Genomic DNA, 21,221 nt, shown 5'->3' with positions numbered 1-21,221 from the left:
GGAAATTGAAACAATCATCAAAAACCTACCCAAAAGTAAAAGTCCAGGACCAAATGGCTTCACAAGTGAATTCTACCAAACATTCAAAGAAGATTTAATACCTATTCTCCTCAAACTCTTCCAAAAAATTGAAAATGAGGCAATAGTTCTCAACTCATTTTATGAGGCCAAAATTACTCTGATACCAAAACCTGGTAAAGATAACACAAAAAAAGAAAACTACAGACTATTATGTCTCATGAACACAGATGCAAAAATTCTAAATAAGATACTAACGAACCGAATACAGCAACATATTGAAAAGATTATACAACATGATCAAGTGGGCTTCATTTCTGGAGCACAGGGATAGTTCAACATAAGCAAATCGATCAATGTGAGACATACCACATAAACAAATTAAAAAATAAGAATCATATGATCATATCAATAGATGCAGAAAAAGCCTTCGACAAGATACAGCATCCATTTATGATCAAAACACTTCACAAAATTGGTATAGAAAGAAAGTACCTTAACATAATAAAGGCTATCTATCACAAATCGTCAGCCAACATTATACTTAATGGTGAGAAACTAAAAACCTTCTCTCTAAGATCAGGAACCAGGCAAGGCTGTCTACCATCGTCACTGTTATTCAGTATAACATTGGAGGTCCTAGTGAGTGCAATCAGACAAGGGAAAGATATAAAAGGCATCTAAATAGGAAACGAAGTCAAACTGTCACTTTGCAAAAGACGTGTTTCTCTATATAGAAAACTCTAAAGACTCCACAAGAACACTACTAGAAACAATAAGCAACTACAGTAAAGTCTCTGGATGCAAAATCAACGTTCAAAAATCCATAGCGTTCCTATACTCTAATAACGAAATGTCAGAAAAAGAAGTGGAAAAAATAATTCTTTTTGCAATTGTAACAAAAAGAATGAAATATCTAGGAATAAATTTAATGAAACAAGTGAAGGACCTATATAACGAAAACTACAAGACTTTATTAAAAGAAATCGAAGAAGATACAAAGAAATGGAAAGATATTCCATGTTCTTGGATCGGAAGAATCAACATAGTTAAAGTGACCATATTACCTAAAGCATAATACAGATTTAATGCAATCCCCATCAATCTCATCAGCATTTTTTAAAGAAATGGAACAAAACATCATCAGATTTGTATGGAAGCACAAAAGACACCAAATTGCCAAAGCCTTCCTGAGGAAAAAGAATGAGGCTGGAGGCATCACTCTGCCCAACTTCAAATTATTTTACAAAGTGACAGTAATCAAAATGACATGGTATTGGCAGTAAAACAGACATATGGATCAGTGGAACAGAATCGAGAGTCCAGAAGTAAACTCATATTTATATGGGCAAATAATTTTCAACAAAAAAGCCAAAAACATACAGTGGAGAAAGGAAAGACTCTTCAATAAATGGTGCTGGGAAAACTGGAAAGCCACCTGCGAAAGCATGAAACTAGACTGTTGTCTATCAACACAGACCAAAATTAACTCAAAATGGTTTAAGGACCTGAATATAAGACCTGAAACAATAAAATGCATAGAAGAAAATATAGGAGCGAAACTCAAGGACCTTGGACTTAAAGAGAATTTTATGCATTTGACCTCAAAAGTAAGGAAAGTAAAAGCTAAAATAAATGAATGGGACTACATCAAACTAAAATCTTTTGTTCAGCAAAAGAAATTGTCAACAAGGTAAAGAGACAACCATCCGAAAATATATTTGTAAGCAACACCTCCGATAAGGGCCTAATACCCATAATATATAAAAATTCATACGACTCAATAACCACAAAAAAACAAATGATCCAATCAAAAAATGGTCAGAGAATCTGAAAAGACACTTCTCCCTAGAGGACATACAAATGGCCAGATGTCATTTGAAAAGATGCTAAACATCAGTAGCTATTAGGGAAATGCAAATCCAAAACACAATGATATACCATCTCACACCTGTTAGAATAGCTATCATCAACAGGACAAGTAATAAAGGCTGGTGAGACCGCAAATTGGTACAGCCACTATGGAAAACAGTATGGAGGTTCCTCAAAACACTAAGAATTGAGCTACCATAAAATCCAGCAATCCTTCTACTGGGTATTTACCCCAAAGACTTGAAAACCCATATCTGAATTGATATTTGCACACTGATGTTTATAGCAGCATTATTCACAGTGGCCAGGACATAGAAGGAGCCTAAGTGTCCTACGATAGATGGTTGGCTAAAGAAGCTGTGGTATGTATATACAATGGAATGTTACTCAACCATAAAAAGAGATGAAATACTGCCATTTGTGACAACATGGATGGACCTTGAGATAATCATGCTAAGTGAAATAAGTCAGACAGAAAGAGTTGAAAATCACATGATATCACTTGTATGTGGGATATAAACCTAAAAGCAACAACTGAACAGGACAAACAGAGACTCATGGACATGTACTATAGACTACTGGTTAAGGTAGAGGGTGGGGGAGGAGGGGAAAGGTAGATGGGGTAAAGGAGGTCAAATATAGGGAAGTGGGGGGATGGGAAAAGGGTAAAGGGGATCAAATATATGGTAGCTGAAGGAAACTAGACTTTGGGTGGTAAACACAATAGAATATCCAGATGTCAAATGATAATGTACACTTGAAAATTATATAATTGTATTAACCAATGTACCCCAATAATCTTAATTTTTTTTAAAAATGAATATTTGGCACTTCTAGCCTCTATGGTAACAGCCAAGTTCTGCCAATAAGGAAAAGCTTGGGAGGGTGACATAGATGACGTTTGGATAAATGACCCACAGCAGCTGTCACAAGGGGATTGGGTGAAGTGCCAACTAATAATCTGGAACCCTAGGTATTTATATTCTATGAATCTCTTTGGAGTTCAGCCAAGTTCAATGGCTCTCTCTTAGCTTTGTTTCTGTGAACAATCTGGATCAATTGATGGCCTTTTCCCATTGTCTTCATGAATATGGATTAATGTCTTTTTATTACTTGCATGTTATTTTGTTAGGGTTTTTGAAGAAGTTAACATGTGAATTTAGTCTATCATCTTGACCCGGAAGTTTAGAATTCAACTACAACAGCAGTTTAGATTACCTATCTATCTTGTCAATTTATATTTAATGAAAAAATTATAAGTTCATTACATTCTGCTACTTTTCCATAGACAACATCTCTTAGAAACTTCCTCAAAAATTCTACAAAGACCTAAGAAACAATTTGTTCATTTTGTACCTGAATCCTATATTCTTATAAATTCCTTCTTGTAAGACATTGTCAAATGTCATCACCAAAATAATTTTTCTTTCTGGTTGTTTTATTTTTGAGTAATTTTCTCTTCTCACCCACATTTCTTTCTGCATGAAATTACTCATATTAGATTTATGGACCTCCACTAGTTGGTCCCTACAAAAATCACTCCTCTTAATTCCATGTTTATTTTTTTATCTAAAATAATGAAATTCTTTTTTCTTTTTTGAAACAGCCTATATTTTCCTTGTAATTCAATAGATTATTTTATAAATTCTAAGTCATTTAAAATACTCTGTTTAAAATCAGTTACTTGTTATTATAAAACAAATTTTTATAATGTAGACTACAGGTTTGAAAAAATGAAATCTCTTCAGGATGAAAAAATTAAAATTCAATTCTTTCACCTTCTTTATTCTATAAACTCATGGCAAGTAGCAAACTCATCTTAAGACATATTTCATCCCTATAACTGTAACTGAAACCTAAAAAAAAGTACTTAAATATTTATTCAGCCCAAATATTGTAATTTATTAAAATATCTTATTGCATATATGGTATTCTATGAAAAATAATGCTGCTCTTTGACAAAGAACAACTTACTCCAAACTCAGCATCCTCCCTCAATTCAAATGCTTCAGATTTCTAGATACATACACAGCAGAAAGTGTAATTTTCAAAACATTCCTATACCCATTACTATTGTTTTGTTTTAACTTTTGAAGTAAGCACTAAAAATAATAAATTCGACATATTTTCTAAAAATTAGAAAATGAATTTTGTATTTTGTAACATTAGACTCACTGATTTTCTTTGAACAGGTAAAGAACATTTTCATCACTGGAAATATTTCTCTATGTTAATGCTAAGTAGAAAATTTATATGAATAAATATATAAATTGTTTAATCTAATCTTTTCTGGGACATGATGATAATGTCCGCCACATCATTTAAATGTTGAAATGCATATATCATATCAATTTCTATACATATTCCATTAATACTACTGATTACTTGGAAACTGGGAAAGACCAGATACTCAAACACTTTCTTAGATGAGACTATGACATTCACAATAATATTCCTTAATTTTTTTATATTCTACTATATTTATGAAATAGTCTAGCTAACATTTTGTTTAAAAACAATATTTAAAAATGAGATTATTTAATGATAAAATCATTTTAAACATGGATAAATAACTTAAAAGATAATAAAAATATAAAATTAATTTTGATGACAAAGAAAATACCTTCCATTTGTACTTTCTTTTAATATCTGAATCTTATTTTTCCTTTTCATATTTAAGTTTAATTTTACATATACGAAAAATATTCTTTTTAGATACCCTACTTTGATTTAGACTCTTAAATAAATTGGTGCTTTTTAGTTACTAAATAAAATGCAAGATTCATGCCAAACCTCAATCAGAAAGTCTAACATGTAGTTGTCTATTTTTGTATATGTTGTGCACTCATTACATTGTGCTCATGCCACTATTTAATCATTACCGTTGCTTTAAATTTTAACTTTTGAAGGTAAAAGGTCTCCAAAGAAGGAGAAATTTACAACAGAAAACAATAAGCAGATTCTAATATTTATAAAAGTAAACTCTGCATTTTCTCTATATTCTGTAATCCATTGCTTCTTGCTTGTCACACTGGCTGCTTCTTTGTGGCTATCCATAACACACTGACATGTTATGATTATGATGTGATATATATATATACTCTTGGCATTTAACATATCATTGCAACATCGATTTTACAAAACTGAATAACTATGAAGTAAAATGTAATAAAATGTCAGTATTTACAAACTGTAAACAAATAAAACAACTATTATGCTTCCAAACATAGATATAAATCCAGTAGAAAATTGTTGAGTGTTGACAAGGACATAAATATTCAAAGGAAAATTTCTCTTTCTTGAAGAACAGAACTGTCTTGTCTGAATTGAACATGAGATACATTTTCCCTAATTCTAGTTCTCAGTTCAGATAGTCATTGAGCTATTTGGGTGACAGCATTCCATTGCCAATGAAAGATAAAACTATTGTTGAATGGGATCAATGGACTAATTTTCTGAAACTCTGAACTACTATTTAGTGGAAAATCTCAAGACTATATCAACGGTGTTGTAACAATTAGACTATTATGAAGAACAAACAATGATGGAAAAGTGGAAGGGAACAATGGAACACAATTCTACATAATCTGAATTATCATCTTAGTCATGCAAACAAACTGTCAAGCTGAAATGTGAAAACTCTTGACTCTTACAAGTTCACAGTAAAAATGTCACGTCAAATTGATTGACAATAATGCCAAAATAAAAATGTACTAGATATTTCCTAGGTAAAAAAAATTTATTTTTAAGATTTTGTCCTTATGATATTGGAATCTATTTATTGCTATTTATCTGTTTACTACTTATTTGTACAACACTCTTCTAGTTTTTTTTTCAGGAACTAGAGTGCTGTTCAACTTCAAAGTGCTACATAAAGTCCTGTGCTGTTCCTTTGATTTGATTTCAGATTGCTGTGTCTACCTGACAAATTTCTAAGCAGTATATGATCATGAAGTTTACGTCCCAGACAACCTGATGGTTGAAAATTAGAAGCACTGCTGGATACCATTAGTGGTGGCTGATTATAAACCTGCAGCAATCAGAATACTCTGAGACACATTTGAGCTGATTTTCCCAGAGATCCAGAAAGACAGTTTAGTAGTAACTAAAGAGGCCTTAGCAATGGCTTTCACCAGTAGTATTACAGACTGGCCCCTGCATCTGTAGTTCAGGTTTTGTGATCATTTCTAACATTAAGGTTAGTAGTTCCTAACATTCAGGGTAAATCAACAGAAGCCTTATAATACACCTACAAATCATGTTATTCCTTTGTTAAATAAGGTAAAGAAAATGTATCCCAATATCTGTAACATTTTTTTGAATAATATGATTGTTGCAGATAAAAGAGGTGGGAAAAACTTAAGCTTACATCAATTAATAATTACTTCCTTAGTGTAGACTTGTTTATTCTAGAATTAACTACTGAAACTAAGGGTTTTCATACCCACCAATGTTGCTTCCTTGGTTCTCTATACATTTTCTACGGCCTATATTAGCCGATAAGGTTTAAAGCCTGCACTTCATTAATTTATTCTGTTTTTGCTTCCTGGAGAGATAAATCCATCTTCTTAAATGTGCAAATGATAGTTTATATTCAGGACTCTAAACCATTTCATTTAATTATCGGTGTAATTTTAGTATAGTCTTCTCTCTGGTTCATTATTGAATTAATAAGTAAATATTTTCTGATGGAGAATTTTTAACTGCCGATTCAATCCATTATATTTTCCCTTTGTAAATCAGGTTACTTCCTCTTAAGATAATTATAAATATGAAATATGTATGAATATTTTTTTTAAAAAAACGCTGTAAAAATGTAAACACATATTTATGATAAACTAATTTTAATGAGGCATCTCAATACCTATATTAATTAGAAATACTATTACCTGAAGAGAAATAACTAAAACATTCAAACAAAAAATCTAAAAGTATTGGAGAAATTTTCTCTTACTGTACAAAAAAGATAGATGTAATTCCCAAAAGTCCTAGTAATACAGTAATAATTCAGTCACAATTTTATTTACACAATTATTTCCCTTAAGTGATAATATCCAAAGAATCCAGAAACTTTGTTTTTAAAAAACAATAATAGTCATGTGTACAAAGAGAAGTCTCTTATAAATTATAATTTTATTATTAATAAAAATCTATGTAGAAAGGGAAAAGAGAGTGTTGGTAGTATTGACAGACTACCTAGAGAATTATGTGATATGAATATTGGTCACAATTGGTCACATTTTACTAATGACAAAAAAATTAGAAAATTAAGTAAAAATTAATGGAAAAGTATAAATGATAAAGGTAGAGGACATAGGGAGAGTTTAAGAGGAGTTCGTGAGTGGGACAAAAGACAAGGACAAAGGGCAATGCTTCTGAGCTTGTATTTAGGTGTCTGTGCTGAACCTTCTTGTTTGGGGACTTACTAGGTACTCAGACCTGTCAATTACTCTGAGAATTTTCTCAGTCATTGTAAGAAATGTACACAGGTCATTTCAGCTGCTGTATCTGGTGGTCACTCCTGGATTAGAAGAAAACCCTGGACTAGGACACTGTTCTGTGTGCGAGTTGGGTGATCAGTCATTTTACTAAACTGACACTGTAATTGTTTACCATCCTCCTTAAAGCTTAACCCACCCAAAAAGCTAGAGTAAGCAGACAGGGAAGTTAACACTGTGAATAATATAGTTTATAATGTTAACAGTATGTTAACGTGTGATAATATTATATATATATAACATTATCGTTTTTACTGTTCTTATTTTCAGGACATTATTTTTTCCACAAAATGCAAATGAAAATAGAATAAAACAAAGCCAACTCAAAAACATTTCTGACACACCACTTTTCCAACCTATTTGCTTTTATTCATTCTCCAAGACTTAAATACATGTTACCTCTAGGATGCTTTTCTTGACCCCAAGCTTCCTGACTTACCTTCCTACACCTAAGCATTTTTACATCCTCGATACATTTCTATCACAGCACTGATCATACTAGTTTAACCCAGGAAGAAGGTTTTTTTGGCAAACTCTCACTCATAGACATTCAACTGAATGTGACCTGATTGGCTGGTGAGTATAGCATAATATTGAATATATCAGCATCCTGGATACATGTATGAATGAGTATGGCCCGATATTATCATAAAAAAGAAGCTTGTTTTCCTGGGAGAAAGAAAGGTCAGAACTCCTCTGAAATGAGGAGGCAGAAACCTGTAGTTGCTAGCTTTACATTATTTGGAGCATCAAATTTCCTAAAACTTTAGGTGGCTGTTCTATTCCCTTTCTCATTCGGATTAAGAATAAAGGAACATCTATTTTAAAAATCCCTCAGAGTTAGGAGTGAGTGTCCTCATATTGCTAGTTATGCTGGAAGCTATATTAAAATAGAAAACTTTAGACATAAATGAAGTCCCAGGGAAGCCCAGCCTAGATAAAGAACATGATGAGGACCTGGTGAGATTCTCTCAGTTATCTCTGTCTTCTCCAGTGTATGCTCTCATTTTATCATCCTATTTTCTTTCCTTCTCTTCTTTTCTATTTCAACCTGGAATGATCTGAAACATGATTATGTTTTATATGTTTATTATTTGTTGATTTAAAAAATCATTGAGCCCTCTTCTTAATACAATGAGAATACTGAATATTTATTTACCCTAATATATCATTAAATTTCAATTCATTTTTATGGGCATAGGGTTTTTCTGTAACTGTTTTAGTGGTCCTTATAGAAAAAGGAATCTTTATGCCTAATAATAATTGTAAAATATCAAGAAAGTTAGCCCCTCCATTGTAGAATACACATCTCAGGCACCAATATTATATGAAACTTCAAATTAAGTTAAAGGTCTGTAAAATGGCCCATTTTGTGTGTGAAATTTGAGCCTGTTTTATCAGCAATATTTAATGACGATATTGGACATTAAGTGACAATCCTGTTAATTAGCTCAGGGACTAGCATTATTCATTCTTTTGGCATTGAAGCAATTCTCATTACAATGGAGCTGATATGGAACGATAAATGACAGGCTACTACAATTGTTATTATCTATTGAGCCAAATTAATGCAACCCCAAACAGAAGTATGCAGAGGAAAACATTCCAGTGACATGGAAACAATGTAAAGTGTTATCAAGGTGTCATAAACAATTTGGGTTATTTGAGAAACTGTCTTTGGTACCTAATCAAGCTAAAATACAAGTCTTCATTAGGAAAGGACTCTCTAATGGTTCAAGTACACCTCAGCCAGTTAAATCTAGAATAGTGGTCTCCAAAGATGACTGATCGTCAAAATTATCTGGAAATTTTTCTAAGGAAAGAGATAAAATTCTTGTGCTCTTCTTCCTCCTTTCTTCAATTTCCTCACAAAGATTTCTAAATTGATATATCTGTGGATTTTCATAAATATCTCAGGTAATTGTGATGCAAGTTTGGGAACCACAGATTTAAAATCTAAGTGAGAACAAGCTTCAGTTCACTCTGTTGCTGGGTTTTGTAAAGACGGTGCTTGCCAAGTCAAATTGTGGTTTTATTTGAGGAAAGTAGTATTTGAAGTATTTATATTGATTGTCATTTCAGAATAGTATTTTCATTGACTATAATAAGCTAAGCATGAAAATTTATCTTTTGTGAATTTTTATGTTCACCAAGGTTAAGAGGAATTTTTCGACTTGCATTTAATCAGTTACTTAAAAATTCATAAGAAAAATCCATGTATGAAAAATTTCATTTTTTTTTAGGCGAGGCAACCCTTGGTTGACCTCACAGATTGCAAGGACTTTGTCAGCTTACAATCCCTTATTTTTTATTTTTTATGCCTACGGCACCTGGTCTTCCTAGGTGGTCTCCCATCCAGTACTAACCAGGCCTGACCCTGCTTAGCTTCCGAGATCAGACGGGATCAGGCTTGTTCAGGGTGGCATGGCCATAGATATGAAATTTCAATTCTTAAATATAAAAGTATTATATTTAAACTTTTATATTTGGATTTGGATTTCTTATAAATTTTTGGTTATAATTGGTTTAACTGCAAAATGTTTGATCAAATAGCCACCTACTTTAACAGATCAAGTCTACCCATATTGACAGATGTAATTTTGCTATAAGTGGGGCCTATTGAAAATAATTTGTATATTATTCACATATTGTTTAAGTTTAGTGAGAATATTTATATACAATACTTTTTGCTGAGATAGCTACAGGAAAAGCCAGTTTGTAATTTGAAAGTTTAAAGCGAGTGTACTTCATAGACCACCTGAATAAACGGCCTGAGGACACTCATGAAAAAGTCTAGTTCCTGTGTCCTATCCCAGACCAACTGAATCAAAATATCAGAGGTTAAGTCTAAGAATTCATTTTTTTAAAAAAGTGCCTCTCCACCCAATCGAGAGATTCTTGTGTATACTACAAGTTGAAACTCCTTGCTCAGATTGCAACGTTTGTCTTGATGTTTAAGAGTTTTATGTTGTTGTCAAGTCTTTTTCAATAATGGAAACATTTTTTTAATACTCTTTGGTTGTTACATAATAAAATATTTAAATCTTGTACATTGTCATAACTGGTGTCCTATTTTCCATTCTCAGGAATTGCTTTGAGTATAAGGAAGCCTAAAGGGCGGTGTAGATGCTGGGAATCCCCATCGCCTGGAAATAGGACAAGCTGCTTTATTTTATCTGATAGTTCCTCTCTTCTGCGAAAATTCTCTCTTTGACATCTGTGCTCTCCCAGGCCTTTATCATGAAGAGGAAGAATGGATTAAGCCCCCAGAAAGGTAATACTTGCAAAAATAAATTAAAGGGAACATTTGTACTACTTTCAAATTATAATTTTGTAACATCTGTAAATGTAAAATAGTTTAATGAAACATCACTTATTTATTCTCCCAACTCTCAGAAAGACTGAGAGAATAATTTAGCATTTTTTCCTAAATGTCTTCTTTTCATATAATTGTTTATATGGTTGAGATGCTATAATATACATGTTTTAGAGGTTTTGATTATTTATCTTAATATGTTCTGTTATGGTTATTTTCTTAGATAATTCAAAACCATTATCATCATCCTTTTATATCTTCATATGAGTTGACTGTGTGGGTGATTCATTATTTCAATATTCATTCTCCTATATTTGCATGTTTAGATTGTATTTAAATTTTCAGTATTTATAACTAATGCTGAAATTGAAGTCTTCCTTAAGTATTTATAAAGTTAGTGTCAAAGGTTATGAATATTTAAAAGTTCTTGATAAATACAATAAAATTCCTTTCAGAAAGATTAAAGCAACTTAAACTTCCTCTGGTGCATGATAAAAGCTCATGTATAAAATCTCATAAGGCTTATCTTTTATCCTTTTTTAAATTTAACTAATTTGTTATAAATAAGCATGTTGCTTTCACATAGACTATCTTTAGTTATATGACAAGGAAAAAAAGTCACATTCATGGGCCAATGTTAATGTATAAAAAAAAAAGGAGGGCCAAGTTGTTTATTTTTTTTTTTAACTTTTTTCAATTGGACTTTTCGGCCCATTGAATTATTAAAAAAAATTACTAAAATACAATCAAAGGTCAAAAATTGGGTGAAATAATTTTAATAACACATTACTTTCTAAATGAATTTAAATTCTATACAGAACTATTCAAAGATCATGTAAATGAAAATGCTGAAACCTTCTCAGAGATATTTAGCTAAAGTACACTGAAGAACTAATTATACTTTTAAATACATTATAGCTTTAGTCCTTATCTCTAATCTATTGTTGTCTATTACTATTCCCAATGCATTTATATTGATTCATTCCTCATTTATTTTATAGTTTTTGCTTTATATATTTGGTGTCTGAAGATTTATGAGAACTTCACTGTGACATAATTTATACAGTTATAAGTAATAAGTGACCTTTCTTATCTTATTAATGTTGTTTTGCATTAACATCAATTTTGTCTGATAAGCACTATAACATGAGAATGGCAGTGAAGATCATGGGCTGTGGAGTCAGGCTGCCTAAACTGGACCTCAATCATGTCTCTCATAAGCTGTGACACCTTGGGCAAATCTGTTAGCTCTCTACACTGCAGTCTGTAAAATGTCAATAATAGTTCCTATTTAAGGGGTTGTTAAAAGAATTTTATGAGCTATTAGGCACAGGCTGAAAGCTTACAAAAGTGGTGCATCTATGTTGGTTTTCATTACTGAGTTTTCTCTTTTTTTTCTTCCCTCTCCCTACTGCCCTCCCTCTTTTTCCCTAGTCTGTCTTTCTCTCTTCCTCCTTTCCGGGTTTCTTTTTGCATTTACTAATATCTTTGCAAATATTTTATTTTTAAACTTTCTGAGGTGTTTGAATAGATTGTGTCTTCTTCAGAGTTTAAAGTACTATTTTCATACAATGTAAAAAACATTAGTTTTTAATAATTTAGAATATCAAGTTACATTTATTACTATAACAAAATGTCTAATTTCTATATTTTTTATTTTTTATTTTATTAACATTCTTTATTTTCTATTATTTGTCATATGATTTATATATTCTTTAGCCTTTTCCCCACTGGTAATCTAGAGGAAATATGAACTGGTAGTTACCCTTATAACTCTAAATAATATGCTTATTTCTCAGTGTATTGACTTTAGCCATTAACAGTGTCCGTTATACCTCAATCCACTGTCATTAACTTTCTGTCCATTTTTGTAAACATATTTTTTGTAATAATGAATTATACTATATTTCAAGAATTAAATCTGCTTCCATTTTAACAATAATTATTAGAGCTTTATGACTATTTAAATAAATATATTTACCTACAAAGTTTAAGTATTTGATAAAACTTTGTTTATTAAAATACATTTTCTAATATTTTTAGAAAGAGCAAAGTGGTGACTTATGTCATGAATTCTTTCATGTTTGATACTGTCTTTATACCTGAGTAACCAACTATATAGCTTGGCAACACATGCTTAATGAACAGGTTTTCCCCTCGGTACCTGTAGATTATGTCACATTGCTATCTCTTAGCTAATAGTGGTGAGAAGATATCTGAGATCAGCCTGATATTTTTTCCTACTAGGTGGCTTCCCTCTTTTTCCCTCATGACTTTTGGAATCTTTATCTCAGCTTCAAACAATTTATCAGAATATGTCTCAGTCACTCTCTATTAATTTTTCATAGACTTGAACAAACTGTATATATAGCTTCACATGAACATTGTTCCACATAAGCTTTCTTATATTCATTTGTGCATTTTTTTCTCATCTTCAGAAATGCCAATTATTTGTATATCCAATCAACATTATCTCTCAAAGTTGAATATCTAATCTGTCATTATTTAGATTCTGGTTCTATAGTTTTACATTGTTTGCTGTTTTCTCCACTCTAGTCTCATATTTTGCTCAGCTTTTTAAAAATGCTAGTTCTACTCATTGATGTTGCTAAGGTAGGGTTAAATTTTGAAATCATTTCACTTTTCTCATCAAATGCTTTACTTAATTTTGCCTGTTTCCTTTCATCTGAGGTCTCTTTATTCTTAAAATTCATTTCATAGAAATCATAGTCTCTTTGATTTTCTCAAAAATTCAAAAAACTTCCTTTTAAATGTTTTCTAATTTTAGGATATACATTTAAATGCATACTTTTATTTGTCTTTTGCATGCTATATCCCCTTTTGTGATTTTTAACTAGAATTTTAGAGATAACATAATATTTTTGTTGCTTTTGTTGTTTTTATATTCTTCACTTCCGAATCTGGGAAATTCCATCCATTCTTGTTCATTGCCCCAAAATAGTGTTAATGGACTGTCTTTTATTTTCCTTCTCTGTTTAAACAGACGTTCTTGGAATCTTTTCCTTATTCTTTGAAGACGGTGCTTATTTAGTTACTCAGTTGCTTGAAGGAGGGTATAAGCAGGGCCTGAGGTAATGGACAGCAACATTCTAAGGCTGTCATTCCTTCCCATTTTCTTTCCAAACCAGTTGACTCTTCTGCTAAGAAGCATATCTGGATTTTGTCATTCTTCAGCTTTGGCACAGTCAGCCAACACAGAAAGATATTCATTATGTCATAAAATCTTTTTTGATTGGACTTGTGCAGCCCCTCTCCCCCCTTTTTTTTTTCAGCTACAAAGTTTATTCCTTTTCTTCTTTTTCTCTATATAGTCTGTGGTTCAGCTTTGCCTTAACCAAATCTGCAAACCAAAATAGCACAAACACATTTCTCCCTATCAATTCTGCTGCACCTCTGGCTGGGGTGGGGTGCAGGTCTTAAGCTAGGAGTTTCTTGTTCCTTCTGTAGGCCACTCACTGCTTAGACCCCAGGCCTTCTATCTTCATAGAGATTGTTAACAGAGCCTTCTAGAAACAATTGCATTCTTCTTATACATTGCATTTTTCTATCAATTCAGGAAGACATATATCAAGGGTCAGCATTCATTCTCTTTTGCCTAGGTAAAGTAATACCTGTAACATAATGATTCAGTGATATAGGCTATCCTTTCTTTACTTTCAGCATGTTTATCTTATGTTTATCTCATGCCATTGCGCTCTTACCATATCTCCTTAAGATCTAGAATATGTGGTTCAAATCAGTTTAGAAACATCTGTTTTTTTCTAGAATTTTAGTACTTGGATAGGTATGTGAGAAGGGATTCTGGTGACAGTTATGTATTTGCATAAGAATTGAGGATATTGATGATATAGTCTAGTTTATACCTTTGAGGCTTTTAAATGACTATCAAGATTTAGGTCCCTACTTAGGAACAAGGGTCAGCCTTTAACCTTCCAAAGAGTGTGACCCAACTGCATGAATGAAATGTCACCTTAATATTTAACAGAGCTAAATTATACAGCCTGTTTCATGAATAATGGGTTTCCATCAGGATAGATGGGTGACTTAATTTAAAGCAACATGTGTTCTCAGCTTCTCTGCTGCCCACTCCCCCTCCCTCAAATATGGATTTGTATGAAAGCACAGAAGAAGGGTTGTAAAGGGCAGTTTTGTGTCTTGTAAGACACAGACTACAGGTAACACTGCTTTGTGGCCTAGTAACACAACATGGACTGGAGAACATTTTTACCTCCGCAAGGTACTGAAGGAGAGAAAGGCACTAATTGTATATGATCTGTTAGTAAAATTGGTGAATGACATCAACAAAAGGCCCTTGGGTTCACATGACCAAAATCAGGAATCACATCATATGGTAGCCCATATGCTCTATCTTGTTATGTTCAAATCAAAGATGTCTTGCCTGCCAAGTGGGTTGTCATTTATATATTCTCTATACTACTTGTAGCTAATGCATTAAGCAGAAAAATTCTTCCCAAAATTCTGCTCAAGTAACTACTATAATGCACATCAGTGACTGAGCTGGGAAGCAACATCGAAAGCAAAGATAATGACTTGGGTGAGCAGAGTGCAAAAGGCTAATATGATAGACCAATTTAGGTTAAACTACCACTAGATCTAAATTCCATTTTGCAGATTAAAAGTTAATATAGTTGCTAATTTCAGAATTTTATTAAACTTATAGAAGTAATAATTATTTTATATTACTTACTCATTAAATGCTAATAAAGTTCTAGGTTTAAATGATAAATGAAAGATATACTTTGTTTTACTTTTATTTTCTTCAGTATTACCATGACAAAAATTAGATATTCTCATAAACATTTGTAAGTGTTCATTAAAAGCGTATAGAACAATATTCTATTATTTTAAACATAGTGACTGTGACCAAATATAATAATTAGGATAAGAATAATTTTATAAAGCATGCTTTGTTTGAAATTTCAAAACATCAGTTTAATTTGTTTTTCCATGTTAAGTGAATAAAAAAAAAGCCAAAGAAATGTAATTTTTAGAAATACACTACAAAGAAAGCAAACAAAATAGAAATAATTAGCTATGACTAGTCATCTACCTAATTAAAAAATGAATAATAATGAACACAGAGTGTGATGGAAAGGGCATCATCACTCACTATTGATGGCTATGTATGTCCATTTGGAAAGCATTTTCACAATGTATATCAAGAGCCTTTAAAATATGCATGTTCTTCATCCAGCAATTCTTTTTCTAAAAACATAACTAATGGAAATAAGTAAAAATATGGTGAAACTGTTACTTATAATTATTAAACACTGGAAAAAAATAAAAGAATTTAAAAACAAAATAGTTTAATAAATTATTCACATGTATAAACTAAATTATTACTTGGTAACTAAAATAGTATGTAATAATATTTAATGGAAAAATGCTTAAAATTAAATGTTAATCCAAAATAGCACAATAAATGTTACAAATAACTGTTTTTAAAGGAGTTAAATTAGTATGTATATTTTTATTATTTGGTGGTAAGATTACTGTGATTTTAATTGTTTTGTTTGTTATAACTGTATTTTTCAAATGCCTACAACAGTCACATTACTTTTGTAATGAAAAAATATTTGTCAAAATAAAGCACAAACTATAAATGTATTGCTAAGAAATTCTGAGAATACAAGGAAAAATATATTTTTTTGCATTTTTGTGGGTTTGAAACTGTTATAAAACACCCAACATCTTAAGTAAGAAAAATACCTTCTCTTTAATTTCCTTTTCTGAATGTAAAGGAAACATTTATATCAGGCTCTTCATCACAAATATACCTTAGATTATATTTCAAAAGCTAAAATGTAGTTATTGACTAAAATAAATGTTGATGCTCTAATCATAATAAAAATAAGTCTCTACCTACATTCTCAATTAATCATTTATTACAATAATTTTAGTGATTTTTTTAAAAATTCATAAAATGTTAAACATTTTAAATACCTGTAGTAATTGGTAATGGAATTAATCAAATGATAACAAATGTTGCACAAGATGTAAGCAGTATAAGAATATGGGAAACGTACTCATTTTTTTTTTCATGTTCAAGTGAAGATTAAGATGCAATCTGTAAATTGAAGGATATGGAAAGCATAATATTTATTGCTCTCTTCAAACTCTATGATTCTTTGTTGTCTGTATTAGTAAGGTTACTATGGAACAGTAGAAGTTTAAAATCAAACAAAAGAGACATGGATTTATAGTCCCTGCTATATCAAAAATGGGTCATGTGACTTTTGGAAAGTCATTTAGCTTCCTGGTAAAAGGAACTACCTCATTCAGTTTAACAGCCTTTGATTATCATAGTTATATTTTAAATGTGAAAAATATAATGGTATCCTAATTGTAAATTAAAAACATACACTGTACAATTTCGATGTAAAATATTATTTTGAATGTTTAAGATGTCGTCAACTTTTCTAAGTGAGATTCTTTGAATTTTTTCATATATTATTTCATTTACTCTCCAAAATAATGTGAAAAATAGAAATGATTGACCTTAGCCATAAACAGAAAATATCATTGTGATGCTGAAATCCTCACAGGGCTGGAGGTCTCAGGTCCTTTTTATAACTACTATTAAAAAATTGCCATTAAACTAATAACAACTATTTAAACAGAATTTAAAAATATACTTTGCATTTATTCAGATACTCATCCATTTAGTAAACTTTTAAAAAACTTTTCTTCAAAAGTTAATCAGTGGACTTAATGAATGCAGCAGTGCTCATTTGAGTTGGGAAGTGAATGAACGCTAAATTGGGTCTGGCATGGCATAAATATTCCCTCCTCCCCATTGAGTTAATGTAATTAAATAAGTATTCCCTTTTCAGGTAAGAGGGAGATAAGATGTATTTCCTGATTTATTTATGGTGATTTGTTTGCTTTCTTGGTTGGTTTGTTGTTTTAAAAGAAAATAAAGGCACGTTAGTGAAATACTACATATTTATGTAAATATTTGTTGATTACTATGTGTACTACACTAATTTGAAAACAGGATAATAGAAAAAGATATGTAGTCAACTTCATTTACTAAAACAGGTAATAGAAGATAGAGAAAAGAAGAATGAATGTTATCCAGAATAAGTTAGAAAAAGAAAGAGAAAGTGAGTTCTAATAATTCAGAGAAAGATGGATAAAGAAAGGAAACAATTCCTTCAAGGAGATAAACTTAAAGCATCTAAAGGAGGTAAAAGTGTAAAAAACTGAGACCAATGAAGAGACTTTGAAAATTAAGGTAAGTGAAGAATAGTGATTTTTAATAAAAATAAAAGCCAAACAATCAAAGATGTTATTTTAAAAGAGATACAAATAATATGCACTAATAGAGTATAGAGGAAACCAAAACCACCCTCTAAGGTACAGATTCCTGATGAGTAAAACAATTTAATGATATCACTGCTTTACACTTATCACATTTGTTTAAAAATGACTATATATCATTTATGGTCTAAAATAATATGATTTAGAGTAATAGGTGTTCAGCAGATTCAGGGTAGCTGCATATACATCCTGTTTTTTGAGTATTGTTTGTGGATACTCCAGGCATTGATAGCCTCTAGTTAATACAATGTTTCTGATCCATCTCTTCCACCACCTTTCTTACTGTTCATATCAGCATGATCTTTCTGCTGCTTTGGTTTCACATCAATCACTGTCAATATTGCACAGCTCTCATTAGTGTTTCAATGTACAATTTCAGGATTTCTGTGGGGGAACTGCTTCACGAATTCACTCTTGCATAAGAATTCAGCATCAGAGCTACTCTAATTCTTTCGGAAAAAACCATCTGTATCACCTATCAGGTGACATAGCAAACGAACTTACATGATATATTGGTAGAAAAAATATACCATTATAAAATATCAGAAACTCAAATATCCATGTTATTAGAACTAGTATTTCATTGGTGATGAACCAGCTTCCTTTGTGATCCTTCTCATATGGATTAGCTTTTAAGAATCTTCATGTTCAAACTGCATTTTTCTATAATCTACATTCTAGAATAACAATAAGCTACAATGACTCTCAAACATGAATTATTAAAAGTCCGCTAGGTTTTAGACTCAATGCCATATTCTTCTGGATGGAAATTTTTTTTTGTACCTAGAACCTGTAGTATTTACCACATTCTGGTTTATATTTCTCCTTCTAGTCTGGTTTATATTTCTCCTTCTAGACTTCCAACTTCATGAGGGCAGAGTATTTCTCTGGCTTTCTTTAAATTCTCCATGGTGCCTAGTATGATATGATGTATTGGGTAGGCACTCAGTAAATATTTATAAATAATTGTGTTAACAAAATCAATTTTTCCTGAGATGATTTTCCTGTGTGATATTACAATATGAACAAAATGCAGAGATACTATTCTTCAGAGAAATTCAGTCCAATTTAAAAGCATTACTTTTAAAATAGTAATAATATTACAATAAAATTTTATATTATGCTATTGTAAGCAAAAGGATTATTTAAAGGTTATAGGCATAGAATTCTATTGTTAATATCAGAATATCCATTAAAATTAATTACGTATTTTCATTTCTGCTGTTAAGGGCAACAAAGATTCTATTCATACATAACACTGGTAAGATTATTTAGCTTCATGGAAAATATTTTCAAATGGTTGATTATATTCTCAACAATAACGTAGAGTACTAATATCAAAGTTATATAGCATTTTATAGTTTCAATATTATAAATGCCCTAAATTCTTCCCTGTCTCTATATTTAAGACTTCAGATAAAAAAAAAATATATAATGTTTTGTATTGATACATGCCAAGGTCATTGTTCTGGTAACACAAGCTAGAAAGTCAAGAAACTGAATGACCGTGTGGTAAAATTCAAACACATCAGGCTGAGGGGACAGGATGGTCTGATGGTCATGGCAGACACTGCTCTGATTCAGTTTTAGTCAAGTGCAATTAGAACAAAGCATCTCTGCCTCTGTGGTTTATTCAAAATGATTAATTGTTGAGAGATACTGTCATCCCATGTCATTATTTTAGGATTTCTCTTTACAAAGAATTCATGGATTAAATAAGCATCCTTTTTCCAAAGCATATGTTTACAATGACATTGTCACAACAGTGAGGAAGCATCACCTTATGATGTGTATTAAATGAGGCTAGATTTTATCCAATGGAGAAACTAGGGAAACCTGGGAACACTAGGGAAAATAGAGGGGGGCATCTTTTCTATGTCAGCCTTGATAATGTAGAGGTTGCTTATGTATTATATCTATGGAGAAAAGGAAAAGATGAAAGTATAGAATTTCTCGATTTAGTATGTATGTCAGGTGGGGTAAAGTTAGTATATGAGACTTAATAAAAAATCACTTTGAATTTTAAAAGGCTAAGTTTCAACAAAATGCAAAAAATGGCAAAGCACCCTTGAGGGATAAAATGAAAAGGACAGGAAATTATAAGAAAAACATTAAAAATTATACTATCCATACTTTTGCAAATTTTGTTCAACATTGTCTTAAAATGTACATTTCATGAATATGATCTGCCTTTAGTAAACATGAAAAATGTATACTATTACACATTCCATGTGGAAAATTATTAATAAAAACTAAACTAAAAGCACGAAGGCATTTGTCTTGTTTTCTTTGTATTGGAAGCTGTTTGTTTGTATTCTAAAACTGTCTGCTTCACATGTGATGGATTACAAATATACTCGATAATTAAAAGCATGTGTTTAGAGTTGCACACAAGCATAGTAACAGATATGAGGCATAGCTGCCTCTGGGTTGATATGAATTACTCAGCTCCTGAGTCTTTGGGCAGTATTCTATGTCCAACTACTGAGATCATCTTCTATACCTTCTTGTTTCTAAACCACCCTGAATATATGTTATCAAATATATATGATCTTTTTTCTCTAGGATTTGAGTTTATGGAGAATAATTGAAACCAATAAGGTTAGAGTTTACTGTGATAATTAAATTGTAAATTATAATGTGAGAATTAGTTCACATTGGTCCATATTCAAGGTCAAAGTCTTCCTTTAGGCACTAACACAATTTCAAGTACCATGATGGTGAGGGTCACTAGAGGGGACCATTTGGCTGGGAGGCTCTGCATGGAATGCTGCCACAGCTGAGGCAGGCGAGAAGCAGCAGCCTCTTCTCATGCCTCTAATGATCTGTGAAATGGCATGAATCCAGGACAAGTCTCACCCCTGTGAGTACTGCAGAAATTCATAGTATTTTCCTTTGTCAAAAATGGAATTTCCACAATTCATATTTTTTTTAGCTACTTACCTTAAAGTAAAACCAATGGAATTTATCATGTATATTAATATGGTTGACATTTACTGTGGAACTGTCATTTAACAGCACTATGACAGATCTTCTTTATATTATCTTTCCCCTTCAAATACTGGTTTTTGCTACCAAGTCACAAATTATATATTTACAATGAACTTTCTTAGTACTGCTGTAATTCAAATACTGAGATTTTATTTTACTTT

The 21,221-nt window shown here is 31.5% G+C and overlaps 1 protein-coding gene and 1 pseudogene across 4 annotated transcripts in view; both read right to left on the bottom strand.

The window, feature by feature from the left end:
- The window catches only part of GRIA4 (glutamate ionotropic receptor AMPA type subunit 4), a 344,684-nt gene that overhangs the window by 300,016 nt on the left and 23,447 nt on the right, over window positions 1-21,221 (bottom strand). The window lies entirely within an intron of this gene.
- Window positions 9,707-9,824, bottom strand: LOC111744697 (annotated as a pseudogene).

This window comes from Pteropus vampyrus, unplaced genomic scaffold (assembly GCF_000151845.1).
Source record: "Pteropus vampyrus isolate Shadow unplaced genomic scaffold, Pvam_2.0 Scaffold139, whole genome shotgun sequence".
Lineage (NCBI taxonomy): Eukaryota > Metazoa > Chordata > Mammalia > Chiroptera > Pteropodidae > Pteropus > Pteropus vampyrus.
Note: the sequence above shows the minus strand (reverse complement) of the source record. Positions and strands in the feature narration are given on the sequence as shown.